Source organism: Pelodiscus sinensis, chromosome 18 (genome assembly GCF_049634645.1).
Source record: "Pelodiscus sinensis isolate JC-2024 chromosome 18, ASM4963464v1, whole genome shotgun sequence".
Taxonomy (NCBI): Eukaryota; Metazoa; Chordata; order Testudines; family Trionychidae; genus Pelodiscus; species Pelodiscus sinensis.
The window spans coordinates 13,818,178-13,844,940 of NC_134728.1; positions in this window are offsets into that span (position 1 = coordinate 13,818,178).

A 26,763-nucleotide genomic window follows, 5' to 3' on the forward strand; every position below is an offset into this window, starting at 1 on the left:
GAGTGAGGCAGGGCAGGTGTGTAGAGGGAGGTGTTAGGAGAGGGGATGAGGAGGGGGTAGCTTACATGATCAGTTTGGGGCTACTGGAGAAGTGGGCATGGGGAGGGGACCCCTTTTTTCTGTTTTTTCTCCAAAGGGGGGGGGCACGATATTGTGCTGCCCTGGTCCCCGCAAAACTCTCATCCGCCCCTGGGCACAAGGCACCAAAAAGAAAGTCACTAAATCATGTTTACACTGCCACCCTCTGTCGACAGGTCATGGCCACATTGTTAGCTCCCCTGGCAACAGAAAGAGCAAAGCAATATGGGTAAGAATCCCCGAGTGCCTGGCATCACCTTCTGTCTCTAAGCACTGTGGGAATGTGCAACGTAGTGCTATGCATTTTGGGAAGGTGGAAAACATCCCATCAGCCACCTCTTTGCTTCCCAGTCTTTGTGGGGCTTTCATGCCACTTGAATGACAGTCCTTGGTGCAGATTCCAGCATCTGTCATGAGAAATCACGGATCCCACAATTCTCTCCCATGTTGTGTTCAATGTGCTTAGGACATCACACATCTCAGCAGAGCTACTTGTGCAGATAATAGCAGAGGATGAAGACTCGAATGGGGATGATAATGTGAGTGGCAGGGATAGCAGCGCAGTGGCATTGCATCGGGCTGCTACAGATCAGCTGTGCACTGTAAACCTTTGCTTTTGGGCTAGGAAAACCAGCCCTGAGTGGTGGGTCAAGCTGTCATGCAGGTGTGGGATGAAGAGCCGCGGCTACAGAACGTTTGGATGCGTAAAGCAACCTTCCTGGAGCTGTGTGCTGAGCTGGCCCCTGAACTGGGGCACAAGGACACCTGCGTGAGAGCTACTTCTTTGGGAGAGAAGCACGTTGCGATTGCTTTGTGGAAGCTGGCGATTCCCAATGGCTGCCGTTGAGTTGCAGATCAGTTTGGAGTGGGGCAGGCCACCACTGGGGCAGCACGTCTGCAAGTGTGCAGGGCAATAAATCCCATTTTGCTGTATAGGACTGTGACCCTGGGCAATGTGGACTGGCTTTGCCGAATGGGCTTTCCAAACTGGTGGGGCAATCGATGGCGTATACATTCCCATCATAGCGCCACCCCACCGTGCCCCAGAGTACAGCAGCTGGAAGGGGTACTTCTCAATGGTGTGTCAGGTGCTTGTGGACCACCAGGGGTGTTTCACAGTCATAAATGCAGGGTGGTCAGGAAAGGTGCATAATTCACACATCATCTGGCACAATGGCCTGTTCAGAAAGCTTCGGGCTGGTCTTTCTTTCCAAACCACAGCATTACAGTGGGGGATGTGGAAATGCCCATAGTGCTCTGAGGTGATCTGGCTTGCCCCTTACAGCCCTGGCTTATGAAGTCTTACAGGAGGCACCTGGACAGCAGTAAGGAGCAGTTCAACACAGGCTAAGCCAATGCTGCATGGTTGCTGAATGCGCCTTTGGCAGATTGAAAGCGAAAGGGAAGTGTCTTGAGGGCAGGCTGGACCTTATGGAGGATCATATCCTCATGGTGGTGGCCACATGCTGTTGCTTAGATAATTTGTATGCAAGTAAGAGTGAAGTGTTTGCCTGTGGGTGGAACACTGAGGCACTGCATCTGGACGAACAGTTTGAACAGCCAGACACTTGTGCTGTCCATGAAAACCATAGGCTGGCCATCAATATCAGGGAGGCTCTGAGGAATCGCTTTGACAATGAGGGGCACTGACATTTCTGTGTTTTAGGATTGCTTCCCTGCCTCATCCCACTGCTCATCCTGAACAAGGCATTCCCATGAAACCATGGGATGTTGCAGGCTTCCATAGGGGCCAATAAACTCATAGAAACCTACATCAGTTTTGCCTTTATTGCTCTCTTTCAATCACAGTCACACACGTACAGCGAATGCTTGGTGGTAAGCACAGTAAGGGTAATTGGAAAACCTCACAATTATATTAACGTCCAACGGTCAAAGTCACAGCTGCTGTGATAGGGAGTGGAGTGTACTGTTAGAAACCCATTATCAGAGAGTGAAAATGAGTGTTGGCATAGAGGGAGGGTTACTAGGTACAGAATTTTGCATGTGCTGCCAGGGAGCCTTCTGTGTGGGAGTAGAGATAGGATTGCTGGGGAAAGAATTCTGCATGTGCTGTCAAGGAGGCCTTTGGTTCTGTTCACTTTGCATCTTGATTAGACACTTTAGCATCTCAGTTTGGTCTTCCATGAGCTTTAGCATGAGCTCAATGGCTTCTGTTCTAGCTTTTATCTCCCTGGTCTGCCTTTCCTCTCTGTTCTTCGTTTGGAGCATTGAGTGTTGCAAAACATCCTTCACTATATTCTTTCTGTTCCTCTGAGGTGTTTTCCTTAGTTGACAGAGCCTGTCAGTGGGGGAATGTGTCTGGCTTCCCAAGGTTTGGTCTGGAAAAGTAACCATTAACAATAGCATGACTGTACTGTTCCTGATAGGAAGGTAGGGCATGGGGCCCCACGAAAGTACAGTCTGCGCTTGAGCAGCAGGTGTACATGGGAACAATTTGTAATAATCCTACATGTGTGCACAGGCTGCCATTACTCTAGCTGACCCACCCCTGCTAAAGGTGAAAAGCAAACCCGGGCTCTGCATCTGGATGTGGTCGGGGGTACCCTGCTCCTTATGCAGCCCAGCTCTGTGCCACTTGGTTTCTACAACACAGTTTGAGAAAAGGTTTGGGAGAGTGTTGGACCACAGCGGTGAAAAAACATCATCCCTGCCCTGGAACCTCCATGAGAAAATTACAAAGTACATCAGGCAAAGTTTGACACCATCTCCCAGCAAGATTCTATCAGTATCTGTGCCCATCAATGCTCTGTTTGGACATAACACAGACCTTGGTAGGGCTTGGCTAGCTCACAGAACTTCAGCCTCCGATCGCCCTGCACTGCTGTTCCTCCTCCCTCCCAGCTGCAACACACACATGCACACACTTTCCATCCTGCACCTCGCCTGCCCCACCCTCACACCACTGCAATACAGCAACTCGCTCTCCTGCACCACCACTCTCCTCCCACCTCCCCCAGCTGTAATCGAGTAATTTACCACCCTGTGCCACAGCACACCCCACCCCATACCCCGCTGCAATCTCTTCCCTTGCCTCATGACCCTGTGTTTCTTCCCTTGTTTCATGCTGCACATCCAGTTACTGAGACTCACCATGAGCTCTGGGACTTGAGAACACCTCCTGGCTGCCTGCTGTACTGGCTGACCCCTCCGTGAGCCCCTCCTCCTCCTCTTCTTCCACCTCTTCATCAAGAACTTCTCCCCCCAAGTTAAATCCTGTTTCTGCTGACCCTGTGCTTTCAGAAGCATCCACAACATCCTTGCCTGTGGAAGTGGGGTCCCCACTCAGGATTGTATCCAGTTCATTTAAAAAATGGCATGTTTTTGAGGCAGCATCAGACCTGCTGTTTGCCAGCTGGCAGGAAATAGATTTTAAAGTTCCCACGGCCTGCAGGGGGAAAAGGGCGTATTTCTATTTACCTGTTTACCCAGATGCAGAGCAGCAGAGTTCAAAGTACAGTCCAGAGTGGCTAATCAGGCATTACGGAAAACATCGTGGCGTTCAGATTTCCAGAAAGCCTTTGACAAGGCCCCTCACCAAAGACTCTTAAGTAAAGTAAGTTGTCATGGGATAAAAGGAAAGATCCTTTCATGGACTGATAACTGTTAAAAGACAGGAAACAAAGGGTAGGAATAAATGGTAAGTTTTCAGAGTAGAGAGAGATAACTAGTAGGGTCTGTCCTGGGACCAATCTTATTTATAAATGATCTAGAGAAAGGGGTAAACAGTGAAGCGGTAAAATTTGCAGATGATACCAAACTGCTCAAGATATTTAAGACCAAAGCAGACTGTGAAGAACTTGAAAAAGATCTCACCAAACTAAGTGATTGGGCAACAAAATGGCAAATGAAATTTAATGTGGATAAATGTAAAGTAATGCACATTGGAAAAAATAATCCCAACTATACATATAATTGGATGGGGACTAATTTAGCTACAACTTTCAAGCGAGAGATCTTGGAGTCACTGTGGATAGTTCTCTGGAAAACATCCACTCAGTGTGCAGTAGCAGTCAAAAAAGCAAACAGAATGTTAGGAATCATTAAAAAAGGGATAGAGAATAAGACAGATGTAGTCACCTCATCTCAAAAAAGATATATTGGCATTAGGAAAAGTTCAGAAAAGGGCAACAAAAATGATTAGGGGTTTGGAATGGGTGAGAGATTAAAAAGACTTGGACTTTTCAGCTTAGAAAAGAGGAGACTAAGGGGGGATATGATAGAGGTCTATAAAATCATGACTGGTGTGGAAAAAGTGAATGAGGAAAAGTTATTTACCTATTCCCACAATATAAGAACTAGGGGTCACCAAATGAAATTAATAGGTAGCAGATTTAAAACAAACAAAAGGAAGTTTTTCTTCACTCAGCGCACAGTCAACCTGTGGAACTCCTTGCCAGAGGATGTGTTGATGACTAGGACTTTAACAGGGTTCAAAAAAGAGCTACATAGCTCTATGGAGGTTATATCCATCAATGGCTATTAGCCAGGATGGGTAGGAATGGTGTCCGTAATCTCTGTTTGTCTATAAATGGGTGACAGGAGAGGGATCACATAAGGATTTCCTGTTGTGTTCCCTCCCTCTAGGGCATCTGGTATTGACCACTGTCGGCAGACAGGATACTGGACTAAATGGACCTTTGGTCTGACTCAGTATGGCCGTTTTTATGTTCTAATAAACTAGAAAAAAAGCCTGCTGTAGTACACACTGCATGATTGTCAATACTAAAGGGAGAAGGAGACACAAAAGCCCCTCATAAAGGTGGAAGTTTTTTGTCATTGAAACTAGGTGTTTTTCACATTTGTCACATTGCAATGTGAACACTTTCCAGGTTTTATTTCCAAAAAGGGGTTGCCAGTGTAGACAAGCCTTAAGCTACAGTTATTTCTTTCTCATAGTGACCACACATTAAAATATTCTAGGTACCAAAATACCGTAGGCCAGGTCTATACTACAGATGAAGGTCAGCTTAAGCTACGCAATTCCAGTTATGTAAATAAGGGTATGTCTACACTACCACCCTAGTTCGAAGTAGGGTGGTAATGTAGGCAACCGGAGTTGCAAATGAAGCCTGGGATTTGAATTTCCCGGGCTTCATTTGCATCTCACCGGGTGCCGCCATTTTTAAATGTCCGCTAGTGCTTCCTATTCCGAACTACCTAGTCCATGCCGCGTGTAGCCGCGCGGCACGGAGTCCACACTAGCGGACATTTAAAAACGGCGGCGCCCAGCGAGATGCAAATGAAGCCCGGGAAATTCAAATCCCGGGCTTCATTTGCAACTCCGGTTGCCTACATTACCACCCTAGTTAGAACTAGAGTGGTAGTGTAGACATACCCCAACATAGCTGCAATTGACACACCTTAAATCGAACTGCGGCACCATTCCCACAGTGGGAGGTCGACGGGAGAAACGCTCCTGTCCACTTCCCTTACTTCTCACAACAGCGAGGAGTGCCAGCACCAAGGGGGGCACCCTCAGCATTCAATTTAGTGGGTCTTCACTAGACCTGCTAAATCAAATACCATAAGATTGATCCCTGCAGTGTCAATCTTCCCGCAAGTCTAGACGTGGCCTTAATGTATATTATTCCATATTTTTCAGAATATAGGCCTAATTTTTATCTCATCTCAAATGGGACTTTGAGACTGGATTAGCATCTAGCATCGCTATAACTGATGAAGTGCCTGCGTCTTAGTGTGTGATCTATTATTTATCTGTTATGGCTGTAGTCACACTGCCCAGTGGTTCCCAGTAGATACTGTTCTGCCTACCATGGGAATGGGGGAATATATAGTTGTCACATCCATGCCCAATTTGTCATCTACCTGTAGTTATTTCTACTGGGCTTATCACTGTGGTATATGAAAAAGCCAGGTGATGGTGGCACCTTTCTAGATCCTGTTTCATTTGAAGGAGAGATCTTAAAAGGCAAATACCTGTATATGTTTCTATAATACAGACCAGACCGAGACTGGAAAGAATGCCTAGACAACAGAGTCCTTGTGTTCAGAGATCTTGAACTTCCACTGGAGTTGTAGGTGCTCAGAACCTAAAATATCTAACTCCAAATCTGAAAAGTCAAAGCCTTTAGGATTGAACTGTCAGATTCAAATCTCAACCAGTTGAGGCCTTTTTATCTTGCGGTAAATAGACAAAGTATCTGGCACCCAGTTTATGTGTCTTTTCCCTGTTTTCTACATCAAAGATCCCTTATAACTAAGAGGTTATTTCCCTCCTTTTGCTTTATTTTTGTAAAAAAAAATCCCTTGCCCCAACCCTAGTGAAGGTGCATTTCAGTGCTGCTGTTGGTCTGCAGTTTGCAGCTTTTTGGATCTTTCACAATGAACAACGCTACAAAATCTAAATTAGCACAGTTATTGCTTCATGCACATATGGCATAAAGGATCTGAAGGCTTCACTTTTTGGGGCTATATATACCCTGCTTGCAAAATAGCACAGCAACACCTGGATTATTAATGTTGATATGTAATTAATCTTATTTCCCATTCTCCTATTGAATGCTAATGGTGCATAATTGCCTTCGATTAATGATAAGCCATTGGAAGGTGAATTTTCAAAGCCCAGGCAGAATCCTTAACATTTATTTCTTAATTTTTTTAACACACCCCAGTGCTTCTGGTGATGGGAAATCAGGGACAGTTTTTTAAATAGATTTATTTCTCTAGACTGTCTCCTGCCATTCATAAATCCAGGTGGTCAGACTACATGACTGTGAAGTACTCAAAGAAACTTTATACCCACTCACACACCTGCACAACAACTTAACATTGCATGTCAGCATGTAAAGAGGATTGTCTGTAATTAGGTTATTATAAAACAGAAATACAGTGGTCACAGATAGTAAAACCTGAGCAGGGATCACTCAGCAGTGCCCGAATATAGGCTTTTGCATGCCAAAATCAAACAGATCCAAAGTGAAAATGAGTAACGTATAAGCACATACACTACAAAAGTGTATCAAATAACATATTGCCTGGCCCGGCAGTCTGGCTTGGGATAGAGACAACTAAAGGAATTCTTTTTACTTGACAGCACTCGTTTTACTTCTGTGGTCCCACGAGACCCACAGTTTCACGATCTTCCTTTATTTTTTTCAGGAAAGATGTGCAGAGAGCAGCTTTGCTGGGAAGATGTGCTGGATTTGCTGGAGGCAAAGATGGGTTCCCTCCAGGGATATGGAGTGCTGGTTTCTTCTGTGGCAGTAGCTGTCCTTCCACAGGCGAAGAGCTCCAGAGTGCCTGTGTTTTTCAATGGTCACAGTTTTGCCGCCGGAGGCCGCAGAGCACCTGTTTCATGTGGCAAGGTATGTGTTCTCTTAAAGCCTTGAAGGCAGGTATCTCTTAATGCTCTGCATGGGCAGGTAGGCAGTCTCCGAAAGCTGGGGCTCTGGAGTCAGTGGTCACACAGTTCTTGCGTCCTGTGCGGGTGGATGGGCAGGGAAGAAAAATGAAGGTTTGCATCTACAACTGCTTAACTGGGTCAGATTTTCTTCGTTCCAAACACCTGACTCTAGGAAGGCAGCAGGTTCCGGTCTGAAGAGAGTCCTCACACCTGTGTTATACTCCTGAGTCAATGTGTAACCTTGAGTAAGTCACTTCACCAACCGTCAAGCTGCCCAACAGAGGGCGAGGTACTTATCCCCCCTTTGTAAAGCGCTGGGAGATGTAAGGCATACATTTCTCACGGTGATCTACCAAGGGGTGTGGTTCCTTCCCCATCACTGATCACTTTTAAACCAAGATGGGATGTTTTTCTAAAAGATCTTCCCTGGGAATTATTTTGGGGAAGTTCTACAGTCTGTGTTATGTAGGAAATCAAATGCGGTGATTGCAAGGATCCCTCCTGGCCTGGGAATCTGTGGATGTGTGGAGGCAAAGAACCATGTAGGTTACAGCTTTCAGTGATATTGTCAGAGGCAGAAGGGACAACAAAAAACCCCACTGGGCAACTACTAATAATCTGCTTATTGTTACTAGTCTGACAACCAGAGCAGTTTAACTACAGGGCTTGCATCTGCCTGTGTCTGTTTAGTGGCACTGCTCAATGGAAAGATGAAATACATGGCTAGGCAGTAACAGAAAAGCTGGAAAGAAAGATTTCTAATTTTCCCCCTTAAGCTTGTCACTCACCTCACTAATATAGATGTGATTTAGGAAGGCAACAACTTTTTTTCTTTTTTTCTTTTTTTGATAAAAGCTTTGTGTATGTACCCGCAGCCTGACAAGCAAATGGGAATGGGTTTTTTTTTTCTCTTCTTCTTTCACTCTGTGGATTGTTTCTAAATCTGTCAGTCAAATGGAGCAGCAGTTTCATGAGGAGGAATGATTAAGGCTCCTTCAGAATAATGGACTGCACGCTGTGTTTTTTCTATTCATCAGTGCTGAAGATGGAAGAGTGATTCTGTGCTTCTGAATAACATGGGTTCTCAGACATACAAAGCATATCTCAGAAATACTGTACCCAGTGAAGTTCAAAAGCCTCCAAGGGACTGTGCCTATTTTCTGTTTATTTCTGCATGAACATACTTTATTTTTTCTTTGCACCATGTGCTCCAGGGCCCTGATTCAGCAAAGCATTTGAGTAAAGGCTTAACTGCAGCCCCGTTAAGCACATGCTTTTATCTTAAGCACTTATTCTGCACTCCATCCCTGTTCAACAGATCCCATAAGCACATGCATAAGTTCCATTGAAATCAAAGGACCTTAAGCATATGGTTAAACATGTTCTTAAGTGCTTTGCTGATTGCGAATGGAATCAAAGCTCTGTGAATATGCCCAATGACTTCAGTGGGCTTTGGGTCAGAGGCTGACTCTCCTAAACCTTCACGGGATAGCCAAGTTAGACTGTCAGAGGAAAAACTTAAAAAACAACAAATACTCTGGTAGCACCTTAAAGACTAACAAAACATGTATATGATATCACGAGCTTTTGTGGGCGCAACCCACTTCTTATGTTTGAGAACCTATGTTCTTTTGTTAGTCTTTAAGGAGCTACTAGACTATTTGTTGTTTTTTAAGTTTCTCCTAAACCTGTTTTTCACTGGCAAGGAGTTCCACTGATTAACTGCACGTTGTGTGAAGACACACTTCCTTTGGTTTGTTTTAAATTTGCTACCTACTGATTTCACTTGGTGACCTCTAGTTCTTGTGCTATGGGAAGAAGTAAATAACTCTTCTTTATTCACTTTTTCCACACTAGTCATGATTTTACAGACCTCTATCATACCCCCACCTTAATCATCTCTGTTCCAAGCTGAAAAGTTCCAGTCTTATTAATCTCTCCCCATATGGCAGCTGTTCTAAACCCCTAATCATTTTTTATGCTCTTTTTTGAACTTTTTCCAATGCCAAGATACCTTTTTTGAGATAAGGCAACCACATATGGATGTACCATGGATTTATATAGAGGCAATACATTATTCTCTGTCTTATTCTCTATCCCCTTCTTAATGATGTCTGACATTCTGTTTTGACTGCTGCTGAACATTTCACAAAGTAAATAGAAGGGACAGACTAAGGGGAGGAGAATGGAAGTATTATCCTACCAGATGAGGAACTGCACAGAGCAATTAAGTGACTTGTCCAGGGACACACAAGGAGCCTGTAGCACAGCTTGGAAGCAAGCTATAATCTGTCAAACTTCATTTCAATGCCTTTATCCTCCACCCAGTGAGGGTAAAATATATAGCACCTAGAAAACAAAAACGTCTCCATCCCAAGTGTGCCACATGGATGACCTGATGCCCACAGGGTATGTCTGCACCTCAATAAAATCCCATGGCACCGAATCTCGGAACCTAAGTCAGCTGATTCAGGTTGATGCAGCTTGGTCTGCGGGGCTCAAAATAGCAGTGTAGACATTCAGGCTTGCCCAGGCTGTCAGCCCCTTCACTCCCGGAGACTGTCAGAGCCCAGGCTTCAGCCTAAGCCTGAACATTGACACTGCAGTTTTATAGCTTTGCCGCCTGAGGTCTTGTTTACACTACCACCAGCCGTTGAACCGAAGTTACACAACTTTGGCTATATGAGTAATGTAGCTGAAGTTGACGTACTGAGGTCTGCTTGTTGCGCTTTCTTCACTGTGCTAAGTCCACAGTGGATGCTCTCCTGTCAACCCCACTTGCTCATCTCATTTTGGTGGAGTACCGGAGTTGATGGAAGAGTGCTCGTTGGTTGATTTATCATGTCTATATGAGACATGATAAATTGGCCCCTGCTGGATCGATCATAGCCGCTCGCTTAAGCCTGTGGTGAAGACATGCCCTGAATGCTGCAAGTCTGGTGAGCTTATCCAGGCCAGCCACCGAGCTTTCATTGAAGCGTAGATATGCCCTCCGAGACTCTGTGTAGATCATTGAAATGCTGGATATCACATTGCAACTTCCTCTGATGTTTTATTGTGTGTCAAATCTGTTAGAGAGGTAATTTTCCAAGGAACATAAAATTAACTGAATTTTAAGAAAGGAGAAATAATTCTGGTCTGTTTTACTTATAGTGTTTAATGGATTCAAGAATCTTGCCTATGTGAATGACTGTAACAGCCTTTGCGTTATGTTTGCCAAAGTACAATGGAGTGAATACTTTGGTACAACATGGTAAATGTTTCATGAAAAGAGTATCAAATGAACTGTCTAAACCCCTCAGAGACTGTCTGTACTGTAGTCAAAGGCAGGACATTATTTTATTATTCTCTCTGATCCCTTTTGCATTGTAATTCTAAACTGTGAAAAAAAAAGTGGATGAAGGTAGATTACAAATCCTTGTCCATATAAAGAATCTGTAATTATTTGTTAAACCATGGCATTTAGTCTCATTTCTTTTCTCGCCAGTCTGGGATGTGCTGTATTTGCCTGCTTAACTCTCTTTAATGTATTACCAGAATAGAGGGACCATCTGCATCTCCTCCTGCATTCTCACATGCATGGAGATAAGATTTCACCTTTGGATGTCTGATCAGAGTCCAACTGGCAGTCTGGATGTGGTTGGTAGTTGTGGCTCAGTGCCTGTTACATGCAAGCCTCATTTTGAAAGTGAAAGGCAGCTGAGGTGAATGTGATCATGAAATGGTAGAATTCATGATTCTATGGACTGGGAAGAGGAACGCAGCATAATTCAGACATGGCTGTCCTAGTATGCTATGGGGCCCAAGGGCGCACACCCCTACATTCTAGACCCGGCCTCTTCTTGCTCCTACTTTGCCCCACTCTCACTCCACCCCTTCCCCTATGCTCCCGCTTCTACTCTTCCTCTACTCCGTCCCTACCCCAGCTCAATTTGCAAACACCTAAAACACGGTCGGCAATCTTTGGCTCTCACCGTGTCAGGGTAGTCCACTAGCGGGCCCCAAGACATTTTGCTGATGTTGAGCATCCATAGAAATGACTGCAGATATCAAGGACTATGTCCCCGAAGCCCATGCCATTTCCCATTGGCTGAGAATGGTGAACTGTGACTTATGGAAACTGTAGGTGGGCTCAACATCAGCAAAATCTCTCATGACCTGCCAGTGGGCCGAGAGCCAAAGGTTGTCAAGCCCTGACCTAGATAATAAGGTGATAAGAAAGAGTCAGCATGGATTTGTCAAGAATAAATCGTGATAGCATTCTTTGACAGGGTAACAAAAGCCTTGCAGATGGGGGAAGCAGTAGATATGGTATACCTACACTTTAATAAGGTTTCTGATATTGTCTTGCATGACCTTCTCATAAATGAACTAGGGAAATATAATTTAGGTGGAGCTACTATAAGGTGGCTACATAATTGGTTGGAAAACCATTACCAGAGGCTACCTCCATACTGCATCCCTCTGTCGGCAGAAGGATGCAAATCACGCACTTTGAAAGTGCAAATGAGCCCGGGATTTAATTATCCCAGCCTTCATTTGCATACTCACGTTCGGGCACTGTGCCAATCACGCACCCTTTTGAAAGTGAAAGTGAAGTCTAGCCGTGGCTCTGCCAACAGCAGGGAGCTTTTTCATCAGATCCTGTACTCCTCATATTTGGAGGAGTACAGGATCTGCTGAAAAAGCTCCCCGCTGTCGGCAGAGCCGTGGTTACACTTTACTTTCACTTTTGACACTGAGCCTGATCGGCACAGCGTCCGAACATGAGTATGCAAATGAAGCCTGAGATATTTAAATCCCGGGCTCATTTGCACTTTTGAAGTGCTTTATTTGCATCCCTCTGCCAACAGAGGGATGCAGTCTAGAAGGGCATAATGAGTGGGGTCCCACAGGGATTAGTTCTCTGACCGGTTCTGTTCCATATTTTTTTCAATTATTTAGATAATGGCATAGAAAGTATACTTATAAAGCTTGTGGGTGATACCAAGCTGGGAAGAATTGCAACTCTTTGGTGGACAGAGTTAAAATTCAAAATGATCTGAGTAAACTGGAGAAATGGCCTGAAGGAAATAGATGAAATTCAATAAGGGCAAATGCAAAGTCCTCCCCTTAGTAAGGAACAATCAGTTGCACATACACAAAATGGGAAATGACTGACTAGGAAAGAGTGCTGTAGAAAGGGATGTGGGTTCATAGTGGATCACAAGCTGAATATGAGTCAGTGGTGTAACACCGTTGAAAAAAAATCATTCTGGGGTGTATTAGCAGGAATCTTGTAAGTAAGACATGAGAAGTAATTCTTCCACTTTTCTCCATGTTGATTAGGCCTGAATTGGAGTATTGGTTCTAGTTCCAGGTGCCACATTTCAGGAAAGATGTGGACAAACTGGAGAATGTCCACAAAAGACCATAAAATGATTAAAGGTCCAGGACCTATAAGGGAAGATTGAAAAAATGGAATTGTTGAGTCTGGAGAAGAGAAGACGGAGAGGGGACATAAGGGTTTTCAAGTATCTAAAAGGTTGTTACCAGAAGGAAGGAGGAAAAAAAGTGTTTCCCTTAACAAGTGAGGATACTTCAAGAAGCAATGGGCCTAAATTGCAGCAAGGGAGATTTAGGTTGGACATTAGGAAAACTTCCTAATTGTCAGGGTGGCTAAACACTGGAATCACTAGGGAGGTTGTGGAATCTCAATCACTGGAAATTTTTAAGAGCACATTAGACAAACACCCGTTAAGGACGGTCTGGACAATACTCAGTCCTGCCCTGAGTGCAAAAGGCTGGAGTAGATGATGTATTAAAGAGTCTTCTGGTCCTACAATTCTATGATTTTCACACAGGACTGGTGTGAGAGTGCATCCTGAAATGCAGCTTGAACTCAGTCATAATTTGATCTAGTTTTTGATGCCTTAGGACAATTCCTTGACCATTTTTGGATTGCCATTTTTTCATGTAAAATGGATATTTTTCTGTGATAGAAAACTAGAATCTGCCCTAAATCTCAAGGATCTTTCTTTCTTTCTACATTGGGAATGGGACAGAAGAGGCATTCCTCTGAAGTACACCCTGCTACTAATGGAAATATATGTCTCCATTTGGTGTGTGTGTGCGCACGCGCGCACGCACATTCTCTCTCTCTCTCTCTCTCTCTCTTACTCTTCTTTACTGCATTTCAAAATAGCAACACTCTGGCTAGCTGTTCTCTCCAATCACAGAGAGGTGGGAGGGAGGTGTGATATTTTGGTAGGGGGGGGCAGGTTGTTTGAGGTTTTTTTAAAAACATCACCATAAAGTTAAATATATATATATATATTTGCAGTACTTCAAACATACCACATTTGCTTGGGCATGTTGTTTTTCAAACTTTCTCCCACCTCTAATCAGCTCTGATTCGGCACAGTTGGCAGTCGCTAGTCAGCTGTGGCTCACATCTAAGTTAGTAAGCAGACTGTCTGAATCACAACTCAGCCCTAGAAAGGATGGTCTTTCTAGGTCAGGGCTAAATATACCGAGTATGGGGGTGAGGATGGAAAAGTTCCCATTAAAGCTGCCTACACTGTGCCTAGTCTGTGTTGAGTCTCTAGGGATGATGTTTCCCGGTCTCACAGGAATGTTGGGAGGATGAAGTCATTAAGATTCGTAAAGCACTTTGAGATCCTCCAGTGGTAGATGAACGGTGTTATATTATAGTCATGATGGCCCCAGCTCTGGCAGCAAATGAGCCTCTTTCGGAAACATTGGAGTTTATAACAATCATGAAGCTGCTGTAACTTGAGCTGGCGGGGGGGGAGGGGTCAAATTAGCCCGTGGCCAACCTTGGAAGGGGGGGCAAAGTATGTAAAGAGGTTGTGAAACCACCTTTGCTGCCTCCCTTAATCTGTACTGAGTACTACCTGGCCTGTGTCTACACTTATCCTGGGTAATATATGGGTTGTCAAACTGTGACTATGTAACTGGGATGGCTGGGCCTCCTTCCTTCCAGCTTTTTGTGTGGCAGGACATCCCAAGATGCACTGCTCCACATAATGCTGGTGAAAACCTGTGTGCATATTCTGTGGGCACGAGACCCTGGTTAAACAGTCTGCGATAGTTGCTCCAATTTTTTTTCCTGAATGCACCAATATAGTCACGCTTAATAACTATTTCAAAATAAACGTATTTCCCAAGGAAAACAGGAGTTATTATTTCAAAGGGCATGTCTATACTGGGGAATTATTTTGAAATAACTCCCTTATTTCGAAATAACAAGGCGATCATCCATACTACCAAGCCTGTTATTTGAAAATAATGGGCTTGTTATTTTGAAATAATAACTCCTGCTTGTTTCAAAATAGTTATTTTGGGAGTTTTTATTTCAAAATAACTTATTTTTAAATAATCTGGTAGTGCAGACATAGCCTTAGGGTGTGTCTACGTAGCAGGGCTTATTGTGAAATAAGCTACATAAATTGAGCAACGTCAATTGCATAGTTTATTGCAAAATTGCTTATTTCAAAATTGGGAGTGTCTACATAGCACTTATTCCTCTGACTTCCCTTACTTCTCATACAATGAGGGTTACAGGAGTTGGAGTAAGAAGTCCTCCAGCTTGACAGTAATTCAACATTATTTCGAAATAACTGCCTGCTGTGTAGACATGGACTAAGTTATTTTGAAATAAAGCTAGTTACTTTGAATATTGCTGCTGTGTAGACATGCCCTTAGGCTATGTCTACACTGCACAGTTATTTTGGAATAAGCTATTCTGGAATAGCTTATCTCAAAATACCCCATCTACACTGCAGGGACGCCTCAAAATTAGTCCGAGGAAGGCTTCCCTAATGTAGATATGCTATCTCGATTTAGAGCCCCAGAGGAATAACTTAGAATGGGCCTGGTGAAGGGGTATTTTGAAATAGCAGAAGTGGAGCGTCTACACACGCCTTATTTCAAAATAGCTGTTTTGGAATAGATGTTATTCTTTGTACAATGAGGTTTACAGAAGTTGGAATAATTTCAAAATAACGGAATTACTGTGAAGATGCTCGCATAGTTATTTCAGATTAACAGCTGTTATTCTGAAATAACTTTGCTGTGTAGACACACCCTTCGCTTACATCTAGACTGCTTTCTTCTGCCAAAAGAAGCTATGCAAATTTGGAGCTATGTTGCATATCTTCTTTGGCGCATGTTATCGGAAGAGGTTTTGTTGAAAAAGAAAGCAGTTTAGATGCAGTTCTTTCGAAAAAAAACCCCTTTTTTTGAAAGAACGCTTCTTCCTAAAAAAAAGAGGCGTGCAGGGTTCTTTCGAAAAAGGATTTTTTTTTCAAAGGAACCAATCTAAAGTGCTTTATTTTTCGACAAAGCCTCTTCCAATAATGTGATCAGAAGAAGATATGCAAATTAGCTCTGAATTTGCATATCTTCTTTCGGCAGAAGAAAGCAGTTTAGACATAGTCTTAGAGAGGTGTCTGGGATTGGATGCAGCTCGGTTGAGCAGTGGTTGTACCGTGAAGAAAACTATTGTGTGGCCACAATGCAGCCCTGTTTGTTGCAACAGGGTCAGAGGAAGATGTCAAGGTTTGGTTAAAAAAAAACATATGGCCTTATTGTGTAGATGGAGCTCAAGCAGATGAAGTTTGCACAATGCCATCTGAAGCACATCTCCTAAGTCGCTCATAGAATCTTCCTCCATCCTGATCCAGATCTTCCTCCACCCTGCAACTAATACTTCATAACCTGTCTGGAAAAAATAAAGCACAAAGCTGCTCACTGCTTAAAGGCAATAATGAAATGAATACCCATGTCCATTGGTGCACGCACCACATTTCATTAATTCTACAATAGCATTTTCTGGCTTTATATAATACATGAAATTGTACAAATTTTCATCCCTTTAGAAGATGAAGCTTATTCTAGATTATTACGGTTGCTAGAGGCAACTATTCTGCCAAAATTGTTTTCTTAAAATGTATTTGGCTACTTAAAATATTTTAATAGAACTGTGTACCGAGGATCCAATATTTCCTCCCTATAGTGCATATAATGGGCTATGTGGTAACGTCTTCTTTAGAACCACAGATAAATGGGGATTAAAAAAAATAGCTGCCCTAGTTCAGCTAACCCTAAACAAAAAAAATTGGGATCCAAGATCTGTCTAGTTTATTATAGAAAGAAAAGTTAACATTGTGTGTGTATGTGTGTGTGTGTGTGTCTGTCTTATAATGGAGTCAATTCAATGTAGTTGGCAACAGGAATAGAACAGCCTTACATCAGTGACATTTTCCAGTGAAACAAACCTGTCGTATAGAGAACATTTTTTAATTAACTCTATATCTCATGTGTCGGGGAACGTGAGCAAACTTCTTTATGGCTTTACTTTCGGCTCCAAAGTACATCCCAGTTTTTGCTCTCCAAGAATAGAACTGGGAGGTGAATGGCAGGGAAGGGTGGGTTTCTAAAAATGCATGTGAAATTAAATGCAAAACAACTTTGCAAGCATGCTACTGATTTTTATCATCTGCCTCTTTTCTGTGATGCAAAGCACAGTGCCTTAACCATTACACAGTCCTGAAAAATGTCATGTGTCATGTGCCAGAAAAAGAAGGGACATTTCTCCAGTGTCAGACCAGGCCTAACCCATACACTTTTTCCTGGCCAACAACCTAAAATTATTATTATTATTTGTTGTGGTTTTTCTATAGAGCTATAGATGAGCATGATGCTTTGCAGATAAGCACCAAAATGTTCTGTCCCCAAAGAGCTTACAGTCTGAGCTAACGCACAGGCAAAGAACTGGAGAAGGAGAAGGTCATATTTGGCTTGGCACATTTCTTGCTATTCCAAGGACTTGATTTACAATCTATGTTGCGTTTATGGTAGTGGCAGGAGAGGATTATTATCAGTTAAGCTGAAAAAAAGTGTGGGTTTAGTGGGGACTTGAAGAAGAAAAATCAGCCAGTTATAAATTAACCAGGTCAAGGAGCCAAATGTGGCCAAAGATCCCACAAATCTCATGCACATGTCTCAGTAGAGTGTTCTGTTAGGGCTATGCACTTGCTCCCACAGGTGCCCATAGGCTGCAGCTGTGCTGCAGAACTGAGAGATGATGTGATGAGCAGCATCCATCATATGAGAGATGAGCCTGGGAGCTTTAACTCAACTCCGAAGGTTTACAAAGTCCGAGAAAGCATGACGATGGATCCAGAGGGATTGTTAGCCCAAGCCTGCATAATAATCTCATCCAGGATCTCCCTAATGGACAATAGTAGAGATGTTTCTGAAAATAATGTGTAAGTCCAATGAACCAAAGAACAGCTAAGTGGGAGGATATATGATCCACTTCAGGGGCTTGGAATTGGGAATGGGAGAGTATTACTGAGTGGGTAGTAGTCTCTGAATTAAATACAAGGGTGTAGGGAGGATTATATTTATGGGTGAAGAATTATTTTATGGGACCAAATGCTTCTCCCATTTAAATTAATGGAGTTTTGCCACTAATATCAATAGGAACAGCATTCATTCATAATAAGAAAAGGAGCAAAAAGAGCCAGCATTCACAGCAGTCAAGACTTTTCTAAAGATATGCAGGTAAGCTCTATATAATATAGTCAAAGATAGGTTTTTACATAAAAGTCAGTTCTTCCACAAACTTTTGTGCAGCCAGGTGAACAAAAAGGAGGTGCAGACTTTTATTAAGTTGCACCAAAACATTTAAAATTAGTTTATTTAAAAATTTTAAGATTTGGACACTATAGTTTTTGTTTAGCTTTTGGGCCAAAGTCAGCAGCATAGAAAGTGGTTGAAGTGCTTTGAGATCTGTGGATGAAAAGCACTGCAAAAGTGTTAGGTATTATCATTATAAAGTGTAATTTACAGGTTATATATGTGGGATTCTAAGTTGTTTTATTTTATGTCTTCTTTTGTTTCCTCAGCTTGTAAATTACACAGACTTAGTCCCAGGCATCAGAGTGTAATTTACACATCTTTGCTCAGTACCTCTGAATTAAGTCCAGTGTCTCTATCAGAGGGTAATTGAAAGGGCTATAAACAAGTTATGAAGAGATCATATGACACGGCACATCAACCAAAGAAGGGCCCTTACCGACTCCTTCTTGTGCTAGGTTTCGTTAGGGTTGGTTTAAATGATTGGCCCAAGTTACCTAACTCTCTGTGAAGGTGGGACATGGCTTTGTTTCACTACCCAAAGTTAGGCTATGAGCCATATTCAGAGGTTTGCTTGTCTGAGTCATTTCAGCCCATCAATATTTCAAATAAACTGGCGGAAGAACATCAGAGATCAATAAAAGTGAAGTACATAAAGCAGCCAGCAAGTAATATCTTTAAGGATTCCCCCTAGAGAACTACTGCACCAGAAACCTGTCATATAGTGCTGATGATCCTGACATCACCTGCAAGTTGTGGTGGTGGTACATGAAAAGATGACTTCTAACCAACACTCCTGTTGCTGCTGGAAATGGGACTGGTAATTCAGTAGGTGACACAGACAATGGATTAGAGTGTTTGCAGGGGCACTCGGCTGCTGGTGCTATTATTGTTTTTAGCTATGATTTAAAACCAGTGGTCCCACTGTGATCATCTGTATTAAAGGACACCTGGCCTTTTCCCTAACAGGTAGGTATCCTGAGCAAATTTTCAAAGCAGACTTTTAGGGTATGTCTATACTAGCCCCCTAGTTCGAACTAGGTAGGCTAATGTAGGCATTCGAAGTTGCAAATCAAGCCCAGGATTTAAATATCCCGTGCTTGATTTGTATCTTCCCAGCTGGTCACCATTTTTTGAAATTTACAAGTCCAGACTAACCTTGCAGGAGGAATAACAGGTAATTCGATTTAGGGGCTTTAATTCGAAATACCGGGTCCTTGCCGCATGTAGACGCGGGCAGTTAGCCCGGACTTGTACATTTAAAAAATGGCGACCGGCCGGGAAGATGCAAATCAAGTGTGGGATATTTAAATCCTGGGCTTGATTTGCAACTTCAAATGCCTACATTAGCCACCCTAGTTCAAACGAGGGGGCTGGTGTAGACATACCCTTATATTTTGCCTTCCTACATCCCCTGTTTGTTGTTTTTATTGCACATAGCGTTTTTCATTCCTGTCCTACACTAACAAGTATGGTAGCTCTTGTTAAATAACAAGTGTGTTTTGCCCCAGAGGTGGATGCATTTTACTGATGTATTTAAATGAACCCTTTCTGAGTCTGTAACAAACAGGGCCGTCAACATGGAAAATGTAGTTATTTTTATTGCCTAACTCTGCACTCCTTTCTCAGGGCATATTCCCAGTACAGGATCGGCCCCATTGTAATTAAACGTATATAAGAAGCTTTGCTCATCTGTGTAGTCTCTAGAAGTGACCTAGGTTCAGTTTAGAATAAAGTAAAGGACAAGCCAGATAGACGAGACTACCCATATGTTACTGATCAGAATGAAAAGCCTTCTCTTACTTAAATATTCAGTCTGACACAGAGTTTAGCACTGTCTAAGTGAGGCAGCATGACATGAATCTGTAGTTTTTGTTCTTGTGGTAGTTTCTACTAGAGCCTTTTATTTTCAGAAATGGTGAAACGTTGCATGATATTAAAATGCATGTTCCACTGGGCTTTCCATTTATTTTATTTTTTTTTAACAAACAGAGCTCAGTTTCACCATTGTTCAGTTTTTCTCTTATTGAAGCAAAATTTTAAGCCCTTCAGCTGCTCTGCCGAGATTTTTCTTTCATTACTTTATGGCAGATGAAAGTTAAAAGGCCCAATTATGAAAATTTTATTATGGCACTGAATATTATTAAAGCACTTAAGAGGTTATTAACACCTTTTATGTACCTCATTATTTAAAAGACTGCCATATTTAATCATTTTAGCACCATTAAATTGGCATTAACAACAACCCTATGACTTACACTCACAAAATGTCACAATTTGACAACACTAATGTAATAAAACATCTTGGAAAAAGCTGCAAGCTCCAGGTGAGTACTAATGCTGCCTGAAAACAGGAGTTTTTAATAGCTTCCTAGCTACAGGGAGGCAAAAGGGAACCAACAGGCACTGCAACTTTCATTGGCCTTTTCCTCATTGAAGCATGTTTTTATGCCCAAATGCAATTGGATGCCCTTGACCTCCATTTAGGACCTGTTATTCACCAGTGGACACAGAAAAAACAACAGCAGAATAGTGTGGTTGCATTTAGTGCCCACCAAGGATAGAAACAGCTGGTCATGGCTGGATGCAGTGAAGCAGGCAACACTTGTCCTGTACATAGCTCTATCCATGAACAGGAGGAAGCCTAAATCTGGGCAAACCTGTTGACAATTCATTGCAACACTCTCTTCCGTTGGAGTTGACTTCTGCAGCTTTTAAACCTTGTGGGTTCAGAAGGGGAGGCAAGAATGACACTACTTTGGCCTCCTATGGTGCCTCCCGTTGGAGACCTCAACACATTTTGCAAACATGCCGGAGCAGATTTTCTACTGAGCTCAGCTTTTGCAGGGTGCAGAAGGTGTGGGCTGTCGGAGAGCCTTTTCCAGGTCCTTCGTCCTCTGCCTGGCTCCACACACACACACACACACACACACACACACACAGCAGCCTGAGGGCTACTCTAAATTGCATCACCTGGAGATAACGGAGCCCTTGGGGATCATAGATAGTGAGAACTTATCACTCTTCAGCCACTCTCCACATCCCTCCTTGTGTTTCCCTGTTCCTGATACACCCCTTGCTCTAGGGACTGTGGCGGAGAGAGAGGGAGAGTAAGAGCTAGCCCTGGCAGCTCTATGCCCACTCGTGACCACTCCATCTCAAGGATGTCCACAATAGGGGATTCTGGAGGTTGGCAGTGCCTGTGAAGATTAAAACAAGCAGAGTGGGGCCAAGAATCTAAGCCTAACTGTTTATTCACTTCCCATTGAGGTAGGAAATCAGCATTAGCCCCATTTTACAGATAGGTAAGCAGAGACACAGAGAAATTATTAGGTGATGTTTCCAGGGTGACACATGCAATTGGAGGCAAGGCCAGAGTGCAATTGCAGTTGCTCTGAATCTTGCCTATTAACCACAGACACACCCTTCCAAATGTCCTAGGTTCAGGCAAATTCTTGTTCAGTGTTTCTACAGTGCCTTTTACATTGGGCCTTTGGTTTGCTGAGGAATTGGGCACATTCTCAGCTCCAAGAGGGTATGTTTTGAACAAGTGGAGTGTGAATAGGGCTTATCTTTCAGAGAAATGGGGGACCCTTTTCAACTTCAGGTGGAAGCTTAAAAAGATCCCCAAAGTCAGAACCATTTTCCCTTTCATTGTGATTACCTCACCCATTCCTGAATGTGGCCACAGGACAGCCCTGTGCCAGAAGGTGAGCAGAAAGGGCAGTCAGGAGCAGCCCCTCATCCTGTCTTAGTATCCAGATGGCTGGATCCTAGCATGAAGGGACAGAGTCTGAAACCATTGCCCAAACCGCTCCTCTCTCGGCGAGCATCCCCATCCATTTTGGTAGCAATACTAGTGGTGTGTTCCTCAGCATGACTCAAGGTGGCAGATTTTGACTCTAAGAGCCAGGCTGTCACTAAAATCTGGCTTGAGTAAGGGGCCATATGTATCTTCACTGCCCAAGAGAAAAGGTTGTGACCCACTGAGTCCCATTTCTTGCCCATCCACCCCTTGCTCAGGATGAGACAGGGCCATCCTTACTCATACACAGAATATGCAGCTGCAGAGGGCACCCCAAAATTTGGGGCACCACAGGGTGTTAATGTCCACCCATCCGCTTATTTTTTTCCCTGTTCTGTGGCGCTGCTTCCTCCTAAGAGGGTCTAGTCAATTTACAAGTGAAAAAAGCCTGCCAGAGCTACTAGCAGAACATTGAACCTGTGAAAGAGCCATTCATGTAGTAATGAAGCCATTTAACAGGCATTTGCCAACCCTAGATACAGACTATCAGTTTCTGAATTTACCATGTTAGTCGACAGGACCTTAATTTAAAGTTTGTTGTAAAAATATTTCATTAGCGTGTCACTGAAGATTATAAAGATCACAAAAAATCATCATTCTTGCCCCCTCAGGCTGTTATCGGGGATAAGGACGCCAGTTTAATAGTACTGCATAGGGCCCATAAATCCTAAGGATGAGCCTGGAATGAGGAGTAAGTTGTAGTGGCCTGTTCTTACATTTCTCAGTTTAGGGGCTGAGTCAGGGCTCTTCTCCGGCCCCTCTACTTGCTCATATACCTCACTGCTCACTGTGTTTTGTGTCTCCCTCCATGCTCCATGAGCAGAGGAGGTGAGCCTACTACAGCCACTAATTTAAAAGGCTAGATCATTAGCTCATGGTGTAGCAGCTCTTCATGACAGTGCTGTTCTGGAAATTCGGTAGCTCAGTCCTCGATGCAAACCAAAATGGTAGCCCATTAGCCTGCCAGCAGGGAATACTGAGTGAGTACCTTCCTCAGGGGGCAGGAAGTAGAAAGCACCTTCTTCTTCTGTAGCCAACTCAGGCTGTAACAATCCAGCCTTGTGTTCATAGAATAAGGCACTAACATGCTCACACATCACTGAAGGGTTTCAGTGCTGTTGTTTTTCCTGTGGCCCTCATTTTGGATCTCTGTCCCCATTTTTGGCCGGGAGGCTGGCGTAAGATATGTTTGTTAGGAATTATGCTCTTAATATCAGACTCAACCAACTCATTATGAGCTAGATCAGGAAGGGGAAACACACACACACACACACACACACACACACACACACACACACACACCAGCAGCAGCAGAGTGGCTAAGTGGAACACCTTTATTAGTATTTTTTAAATGCCCTGATAATTTCTTACAACTTAGTAAAGCCAGTGTGACTTGGGTACCTCAGACAAGGCCTGATCAAATTAGGAGCATTCCTATTCCATTTGATTCACCGTTTGGTGCCACATGCTGGCAAACAAAATCCCCACAATCCCAAGAGGAATGTACTATGGACTTAGGCATTTTTTTTAGCAGATTCTTATATCTGCTTTTAAATCCCTGCTATAAATATGAAGACAGGACTGGGCAAATATAGCCTATCACTTACCTACCCTGGTTCCTACAAGATTCTCTTTCTTCAACAGGGTTGTCCAACACCTGCAGAGAAACAGGGAGAGTCCAGAATGCAATAGGTTTGAATCATGAACGGGAGCTCATTGACGTGTCTTTCAGATACAAATGCTCACATACAAGTGACTGCGTCTAAAAAAATCAGATCTGTGTACTAAACATGCTGATTCTGTTCCCTGAAAAGATGTCATCATTATCAAGGATATTAATTCAATCATTTGGGGTAAATGTCAGCTATTCCATTGCAGAGAGGTCAAGACATTCTGCTAAGTATGCTGTCTGTCCACAACAAAACTCACGGTGTTTATGTTAATCACTGGCTCTTGCCAATTTCCAAGGCCCCAGATGGAATGTATTAAGGCTTGGACTCTTTTTGCTGTTATTGCTGCATCCGTATCTGCAGCAGTTTAATGTTGATAGACGATTGTGTCTCTTACACGTATGACAGGAGCCCCTGGACTGAGAATCCTACACCTCATGTGACAGGCTAGAACACAGCGTCCCAAATTACTCAGCTGTCTAATATAAGCAGTAAAGGCTCTGACTAGTGAAAAGAATCTGGATTGAGTTATTATTTGAAAAGGGTGGAGGGGGAGGGAAAGTGAAAGATTAATAACAATGCTAGGGCCCCACATAGACCCAGATCAGCCCCCAAAGCTATCGTAATCCCCACCTTCAGCCTTCCTCTGCATCCCTCTCTCTGCTGACTTCTTTAGTTCCTTCTTCCACTCTCAATGCCCTTTTGGTTCCTATTTTTAAACATTTTTATGGTCCCACTCTTGTCCTCATTTTCCCCCTTATTAAAAGACTGAGCAAATTTTTCAAAAGTGTCTAAAGGTGCGTCTATACTGCACCCTTAGCTCGAAATAAAGTACGCAAATTGCGTATCTTATTTCGATTCTATTTCAAAATAACACACTATTTTGAGACAACCCTTATCCCCCATGGAACGGTGTTTACAGGGATGCTGAAAGACATGGGGTTGCTATTTTGGGATACCTCTGGTATCTTGAAATAGCCTTGCAATGTAGACGTACCAAAAGTGACTTAGAAGCTTGAGCCTCATTTTCAGAAGCGACTAAGGCATTTATGTCTTGCTGGGACTCGGGCTGCCACCCCGCTTTGGTCAGTTCTTAGTCAAAGATGGGTGGATGTAATCAACAAGTCAGCTGAGGCTGTTGTTATTTTGTTGTTAAATGTAAAGCTTGATTCTAGACCAGGCAATCCTACAAGTGAGATTGGCTCGCCGTCCTACTTTAACTCCACATTGTGTCACTTTGGAATGGAAATGGCTTAGTTGAAGCCAGAGAGTTCAGATATGCTGCTGCCAGATCGTTATGAAATATTCACAAGACATTTAATTTAACGTGGTGCTAATTGAATCTTGACAGCATAAGTTACTCCTGCTTGCAGCAATAGTCCATCACTTGTGGGCCAGCAACATTCTCCTCTTTTGATGCTGTCACAGAGAGTACCCTGCACAATATATTAGTGCCTGCAATAGCTCAGGGTCCAATCCCACTGGCCCCATACTGGAAGAACGCTCTGAAGTCAATGGGAATAAAACTGCACAATGTGAGGCAGGCTGGTCAGTGTTAGGGGAGTTGCTTAGGAGTTAGTAGCTTCACTTCCCTACTCCCCACAGAGCTCCTGTGTGATCTAGGGCAAGTCAGTTACCCCAGGTACATTAAAGCAGGGGTGAGGAACCTAAGGCCAAGGCCGGAGGCGGCCCCCGGCTTGCCTGGATCTGCCCCCTGAGGGTTGGGGCTCCCCTCCTAGCCCGCTCCTTCACTCTTTCTCCCACCTAAACCCCACACTGCAAGCCTGCTTCCCAGCAGCCCCCTCCCTCCCACACATTGAACCCCTCATTTTGTCCCTACCCCAGATTTTGTGGGTCTACTAGCCTGGGCCTGCCTAGGCTCTGGTGTGCAAGGGGAACGTGGGGTCTGTCTTTCTCCTCAGTCAAAGAAAGGTTTTTTGGTTTTGTTTTGTTTTTTGCTTCTTACTTTTGTGAGGCCCCTGACTGATTTTTCTGAGAGTCAGCAGCAGCCTCCAACCCTGCATTAACGGTTACAATTTACTCAGACACTAAGTCGGGAGAAGTGTGCCAGCTAAATAGGGATTACAAGGTTGGGATCTATGTGGGTAAGTTTTTCAATATAACGAAGATGTGAGTTTATGCTAGTTTAGCTGCCATGATTTAACCTCCAGCCCCATGCGAACACTGGTCTAAGAATGTTTGTTTCCATTTTAGTTTCTGTTACTTTGGAAAGAGCCACTCACCCTCGCATAAGAGTATCGAAAGAGGGTTCAATCTGTGTAACTAGATCAATACCACTGACAAACTTTCCCATGTAGGCAAGGTCTCACTCCTCTGTCTGATTCTTTTCTAAACAAATGAACAACTATTTAGTGACTCTTCTAAATTTGTGTATTGTTTTGTATGCTCAGTTTTCCCCCGGGCATTAAACATCCCATCGGGAACTTTATTATTGTCTTGTTACTGTTTCTTCTTATTTTAGAACCAAGTTTTAAATATGACTTTAGAGCGTGTTGTCTGTATTCTTCAGAGGGAACTGGTCGTGAAACAACCTTGGCCACAAGCATTGGAGCCAACGACTCTTGGATTCTAATCTTGGCTCTGCATTGGCCCATTTGTGGTTTTGGATGAGTAGCTTGACTCCTCTGTTTTGGTTTCCCAGCTGCAGAATAACAATGCCTCCACGGTGCAAAGAGGGTGTGAAGAGGAATACAGGCTGAACCTCTCTAGTCTGGGATCCTTGGGACCTGACTGGTGCAGAATCAGAGAATTTACTGAACCAAGAGGTCAATACTTCTAGTGGCATTACCAACACTACCACTGCTTACTGGGCTCTTAGAAGACATTGAGGGGTAAATTAATGCTAAATAACAGCACAGAACACTGAGAGCCAGGACTCATGGCTTCAAACAAACTTGATGAGACTGCAGGAAATTTGGCCACACTCATGATAAGTGGACATTTGTCTAACTACAATCATGCGGGAGCACCAATGTGTCCAGACCAGAGAGTGCCGGACTAGAGAGGTTCAACCTGTAGCTCCATGTTAATACTGGAGAAGTGCCATGAAGAAATAAAGTGCTATGTGAATGCTAAATGCAATTACTGGCATGCACAAACTGGCAGCATGGATACAGAGACATAGGCCAATACATGGACATGCCACATTGCATGATTGT